General features: G+C 38.1%; 1 non-coding gene across 1 annotated transcript; it reads left to right on the top strand.

Moving 5' to 3' along the window:
- Nucleotides 1-4,859: 4,859 nt before the first annotated feature.
- On the top strand, nt 4,860-4,967 carry LOC112738882 (small nucleolar RNA R71). Its single transcript, XR_003169834.1, has one exon. It is a non-coding gene; the product is annotated as a small nucleolar RNA R71 (small nucleolar RNA).
- The last annotated feature ends 1,988 nt before the right edge of the window (nt 4,968-6,955 follow it).

Raw genomic sequence — 6,955 nt, 5'->3', positions numbered from 1 at the left:
GAGCAGGACTTGTAGCTTTTTGCCTCTTGAATAGTTTTGGCATCTCACTTTATCCATTGAAGTTCAGAATGATTGGCATCTATAGGAACTCAGAGTTCAGATAGTGTTATTGATTCTCCTAGTTCAGTATGATGATTCTTGAACACAGCTATTTTATGAGTCTTGGCCGTGGCCTAAGCACTTTGTTTTCCAGTATTACCACCGGATACATAAATGCCACAGACACATAATTGGGTGAACCTTTTCAGATTGTGACTCAGCTTTGCTAAAGTCCCCAATTGAGGTGTCCAGGTTCTTAAGCACACTCTTTTTTGCTTTGGACCTTGACTTTAACCGCTCAGTCTCAAGTTTTCACTTGACACCTTCACGCCACAAGCACATGGTTAGGGACAGCTTGGTTTAGCCGCTTAGGCCAGGATTTTATCCTTTAGGCCCTCCTATCCACTGATGCTCAAAGCCTTGGGACCTTTTTATTTACCTTGCCTTTTGGTTTTAAGGTTTATTGGCATTTTGCTCTTGCCTCTTGGTTTTAAGAGCTTTTGGCTTTTTCTGCTTGCTTTTTATTTTTATTTTTTTTTCGCCTATATTTTTTTCTTTTTTTTTTCTGCAAGCTTTGTTCTTTGCTGCTTTTTCTTGCTTCAAGAATTATTTTTATGATTTTTCAGATTATCAAATAACATGTCTCCTTATCATCATTCTTTCAAGAGCCAACATATTTAACGTTCTTAAACAACAACTTAAAAGACATATGCACTGTTCAAGCATTCATTCAGAAAACAAAAAGTATTGTCACCACATCAATATAATTAAACTAAGTTCAAGGATAAATTCGAAACTCATGTACTTCTTGTTCTTTTGAATTAAAATAGTTTTCATTTAAGAGAGGTGATGGGTTCATAGGACATTCATAACTTTAAGACATAGTTACTAACTACTAATGATCTTGTAATAAGACACAAACATGGATAAGCACTTAACATTAAGAAAACGAAAAACAGAAAATAAGAACAAGGAATGAGTCCACCTTAGTGATGGTGGCGTTTCCTTCTTGAGGAACCAATGATTCCTTGAGCTCTTCTATGTCTCTTCCTTGTCTTTGTTGCTCCTCCCTCATTGCTTTTTGATCTTCTCTTATTTCATGAAGGATGATGGAGTGCTCTTGATGTTCCACCCTTAATTGTCCTATGTTGGAACTTAATTCTTCTAGGGAGGTGTTGATTTGCTCCAATAGTTTTGTGGAGGAAAATGCATTTGAGCATCTCCGGGATCTCATGGTGATGAGCTTCATGCGTCTCTTGAGATCCATGAATGGGCTCTCTTGCTTGCTCCATCCTTTTCTTAGTGATGGGCTTTTCTTCCTCAATGGGAATGTCTCCTTCTATGAAAGCTCTAGCTGAGTAATATAGATGGCAAATAAGATGAGGAAAAGCTAGCCTTGCCCCAGGAGAGGGCTTTTCGGCTATTTTGTAGAGTTCAAGGGAGATGACTTCATGAACTTCTACTTCTCTCCAATCATGATGCTATGGATCATGATGGCCCGATCCACAGTAACTTCAGATCGGTTGCTAGTGGGATGATGGAGCGTTGGATGAACTCCAACCATCCTCTAGCCACAGGCTTGAGGTCCAGTCTTCTAAGTTGAACCGGTTGCCTTTTGAGTCAATCTTCCATTGAGCTCCTTCCACACATATGTCCATGAGGACTTGGTTCAACCTTTGATCAAAGTTGACTCTCCTTGTGTAGGGGCGTGCATCTCCTTGCATCATAGGCAAGTCAAATGCCAACCTCACATTTTCCAGACTAAAATCTAAGTATTTCCCCCGAACCATGGTGAGATAATTCTTTGGGTTCGGGTTCTTACTTTGATCATGGTTCCTAGTGATCCATGCATTGGCATAGAACTCTTGAACCATTAGGATGCCGACTTGTTGGATGGGGTTTGTTAGAACTTCCCAACCTCTTCTTTGGATTTCATGTCGGATCTCCGGATACTCATTTCTCTTGAGCTTGAAAGGGACCTCGAGGATCACCTTCTTCTTGGCTACAACATCATAGAAGTGGTCTTGATGAGCTTTGGGATGAATCTATCCATCTCCCATGACTCGGAGGTGGAAGCTTTTGTCTTTCCTTTCCCTTTTCTAGAGGATTCTCCGGTCTTGGGTGCCATCAATGGTAATGGAAAATAAAAAGCTTATGTTTTTACCACACCAAACTTAGAATATTGCTCGCCCTCGAGCAAGAGAAGAAAGAATAGATGAAGAAGAAGAAGAAAATATGGAGGAGAGGGGGATGGGTGTATTCGGCCAAGAAGGGGAAGAGAGGGTTGTGTTGTGTGAAAATGAAGAAGAATGGAGGGCTTTATATAGGGAAGGGAGGGGGGGTAAGGTTCGGCCATAAGGGTGGGTTTTGGGTGGGAAATTGATTTTGAATTTTGAAGGTATGTGGGGTTTATGAGGTAGGTTTATGGGGAAGAGTGGATGGATGTGAGTGGTGAAGTGGTTATAGGGAAGAGAGATTGAGGTGATTGGTGAAGAGTTTTGGGAAGAATGTTTATGGGATTATGTGAAGGAGGGGTGAGAAGAAGTGAGTGGAGGTAGGTGGGGATCCTGTGGGGTCCACAGATCCTGAGGTGATCCTATGGGGTCCACAGATCCTGAGGTATTCAAGGATTTACAACTTTGCACCAAATTAGGCATGCAAAATGCCCTTGCACACAACTCTGGGTGTTCAGCGCCAGATTGGTGCTTGTTCTGGGCGTTGAACGCCCATTTGTTGCCCATTTCTGGCGTTGAACGCCAAAACCATGCTTGTTTTGGGCGTTCAGTGCCAGCTCTTCTCCAGGGTGCAATTCTGGCGTTCAAACGCCCAGATGCTGCCCATTTTGGGCGTTCAGCGCCAGAACCATGCTCTGTTCTGGCATTGAACGCCAGCCAGATGCTTCTTACTGGCGTTTAAATGCCAGTAAGGTCTTCCTCCAAGGTGTGATTTTTCTTCTGCTGTTTTTGATTCCGTTTTCAATTTTTATATTTATTTTGTGACTCCACATGATCATGAACCTAATAAAACATGAAAGAACAAGAAAAATAAAATTAGATAAATAAAAATTGGGTTGCCTCCCAACAAGCGCTTCTTTAATGTCAATAGCTTGACAGTGGGCTCTCATGGAGCCTCATAGATGTTCAGAGCATTGTTGAGACTTCCCAACACCAAACTTAGAGTTTGGATATGGGAGTTCAACACCAAACTTAGAGTTTGGTTGTGGCCTCCCAACACCAAACTTAGAGTTTGACTGTGGGGGCTCTGGTTGACTCTGTTTTGAGAGAAGCTTACTGTGCCTCTTTTTCATGTTTACAGAAGGATAACCTTGAGTTGTAAACACAAGGGAGTCCTCATTCAATTGAAGGACTAATTCACCTCTGTCAACATCAATCACAGCTCTTGCTGTGGCTAGGAAAGGTCTTCCAAGGATAATGGATTCATCCTCATCCTTTCCAGTATCAAGGATTATGAAATCAGCAAGGATGTAAAGGCCTTCAACCTTTACTAACACGTCCTCTACTTGTCCATAAGCCTGTTTTCTTGAATTGTCTGCCATCTCTAATGAGATTTTAGTAGCTTGCACCCCAAAGATTCCCAGTTTCTCTATTACAGAGAGGGGCATGAGGTTTATCCCTGAACCAAGGTCACACAGAGCCTTTTCAAAGATCATGTTGCCTATGGTACAAGGTATTACGAACTTTCCAGGATCTTGTTTCTTCTGAGGCAATGTCAGTTGATCCAGATCACTTAGTTCATTGGTGAACAAGGGAGGTTCATCTTCCCACGTCTCAATACCAAATAATTTGGCATTCAGCTTCATGATTGCACCAAGGTACTTGGTAATTTGCTCTTCAGTAACATCCTCATTCTCTTCAGAAGATGAATACTCGTCAGAGCTCATGAAGGGCATAAGGAGGTTCAATGGAATCTCTATGGTATCTAGATGAGTCTCAGATTCCTTTGGTTCCTCAAAGGGAAACTCATTATTGATCACTGGACGTCCCAGGAGGTCTTCCTCACTGGGATTTACGTCCTCCCCTTCCTCTCCAGGTTCGGCCATGTTGACTATGTCAATGGCCTTGCACTCTCCTTTTGGATTTTCTTCTGTATTATTTGGGAGAGTACTAGGAGGGATATCAGTGATCCTTTTACTCAGCTGGCCCATTTGTGCCTCCAAATTTCTAATGGAGGACCTTGTTTCATTCATGAAACTTACAGTGGCCTTAGATAGATCAGAGACTAAGTTTGCTAAATTAGAGGTATTTTGTTCAGAGTTCTCTGTCTGTTGCTGAGTGGATGATGGAGAAGGTTTACTATTGTTAAACCTATTTCTTCCACCATTATTAAAGCCTTGTTGAGGCTTTTGTTGATCCTTCCATGAGATTTGGGTGATTTCTCCATGAGGGGTTATAGGTGTTTCCATAAGGTTCACCCATGTAATTCACCTCTGCTATTGCAGAGTTTTCAGGATCATAAGCTTCTTCTTCAGAAGATGCCTCTTGAGTACTGTTGGATGCAGCTTGCATTTCATTCAGACTCTGAGAAATCATATTAACTTGCTGAGTCAATATTTTATTCTGAGCCAATATGGCATTCAGAGTATCAATTTCAAGAACTCCCTTCTTCATAGGCATCCCATTACTCACAGGATTCCTCTCAGAAGTGTACATGAACTGGTTATTAGCAACAATGTCAATGAGTTCCTGAGCTTCTGCAGGCATTTTCTTTAAGTGAATGGATCCACCTGCAGAGGTATCCAATGACATTTTAGCTAATTCAGACAGACCATCATAGAATATGTCCAGGATGGTCCATTCTGAAAGCATGTCAGAAGGACACTTTTTGGTCAGTTCTTTGTATCTCTCCCAAGCTTCATAGAGGGATTCACCTTCTTTCTATCTGAAGGTCTGAACATCCACTCTAAGCTTACTCAGTTTTTGAGGAGGAAAGAACTTGGCTAAGAAAGCCTTGACCAGCTTATCCCAAGAGTTCAGGCTATCCTTAGGTTGAGAGTCCAACCATATTCTAGCTCTGTCTCTCACAGCAAAAGGGAAAAGCATGAGCCTGTAGACTTCAGGATCTACTCCATTAGTCTTAACAGTATCACAGATCTGCAAGAATTCAGTTAAGAACTGAAAAGGATCTTCAGATGGAAGTCCATGAAACTTGCAGTTCTGCTGCATCAGAGAAACTAATTGAGGTTTCAGCTCAAAATTGTTTGCTCCAATGGCAGGAATGGAGATGCTTCTTCCATGTAAATTGGAATTAGGTGCAGTAAAGTCACCAAGCATCCTCCTTGCATTATTATTATTTTCGGTTGCCATCTCCTCTTCTTGTTCGAAAATTTCTGAAAGGTGCTTGCTGGATTGTTGTAATTTAGCTTCTCTTAGTTTCCTCTTCAGAGTCCTTTCAGGTTCTGGATCTGCTTCAACAAGAATGTTCTTGTCCTTGCTCCTGCTCATATGAAAAAGAGGGACAGAAAAATAATAATAGGGATCCTTTTTACCACAGGTATAGAGGTTCCCCTGTGTGAGTAGAAGAAGAAAAGAATGTAATGTAAAGAAAGAAACACAAGGGTAAGGAGAGCAGAGATGTGGGATGAAGAGAGGTGTTAGTGGATGAATAAATAAATAGAAGGAGATGAGAGAGAAGGAGAATTTTCGAAAATTATTTTTGAAAAAGAGTTAGTGATTTTCGAAAATAGTTTTTGAAAAAGGTTAGTAATTTTTCAAAAATTAAAATCAAAAATTAAAATAATTAGTTAATTAAAAAGAAATTTTGAAAAAGAGGGAAGATATTTTCGAAAATTAGAGAGAGAGAGAGTTAGTTAGGTAGTTTTGAAAAAGATAAGAAACAAACAAAAAGTTAGTTAGTTAGTTGAAACAAATTTGAAAAGATAAGAAGATAAGAAGTTAGAAAGGATATTTTAAAATCAAATTTTGAAAAAGATAAGATAAAGAGATATTTTTGAAAAGATATGATTGAAATTAGTTTTGAAAAAGATTTGATTTTTAAAATCACAATTAATGACTTGATTCACAAGAAATCACAATATATGATTCTAGAACTCAAAGTTTGAATCTTTCTTAACAAGCAAGTAACAAACTTGAAATTTTTGAATCAAAACATTAATTGATGATGTTATTTTCGAAAATTAGGAGATAAAGATAAGAAAAAGATTTTTGAAAAATATTTTTAAAATTTTCGAAAATAAATAAGAAAAATGAAAAAGATTTGATTTTTGAAAAAGATAAGATTTTTAAATTGAAAATTTGATTTGACTCATAAAAACAACTAGATTTTAAAAAGTTTTGAAAAAGTCAACTCAAATTTTCGAAATTTATGAGTAAAAAAGGGAAAGATATTTTTTTTATTTTTGAATTTTTAATGATGAGAGGGAAAAACATGAAAAAGACTCAATGCATGAAAATTTTGGATCAAAACAATGAATGCATGCAAGAATGCTATGAATGTCAAGATGAACACCAAGAACACTTTGAATGTCAAGATGAACATCAAGAACTTATTTTTGAAAAATTTTTAATTCAAAGAAAACATGCAAGACACCAAACTTAAAAATTTTTCATGTATAGACACTATAAATGCAAGAATGCATATGAAAAACAAGAAAAGACACAAAACATGAAAACATCAAGATCAAACAAGAAGACTTACCAAGAACAACTTGAAGATCATGAAGAACACTATGAATGCATGAATTTTTTGAAAAATGCAAGATGAATATGCAATTGACACCAAACTTTCAACTTGACTCAAGACTCAAACAAGAAACATGAAATATTTTTTATTTTTATGATTTTTTTATTTTTTTGGATTTTTGTATATTTTTTTTCGAAAAAACATATAGAAAAAAGAAAATAAGGATTTCAAAATTTTTTTTATATGAATTCCAGGA

Source organism: Arachis hypogaea, chromosome 13 (assembly GCF_003086295.3).
Source record: "Arachis hypogaea cultivar Tifrunner chromosome 13, arahy.Tifrunner.gnm2.J5K5, whole genome shotgun sequence".
In the NCBI taxonomy this organism is placed as follows: Eukaryota; Viridiplantae; Streptophyta; class Magnoliopsida; order Fabales; family Fabaceae; genus Arachis; species Arachis hypogaea.
This window is presented reverse-complemented; position numbering and strand designations above follow the sequence as displayed.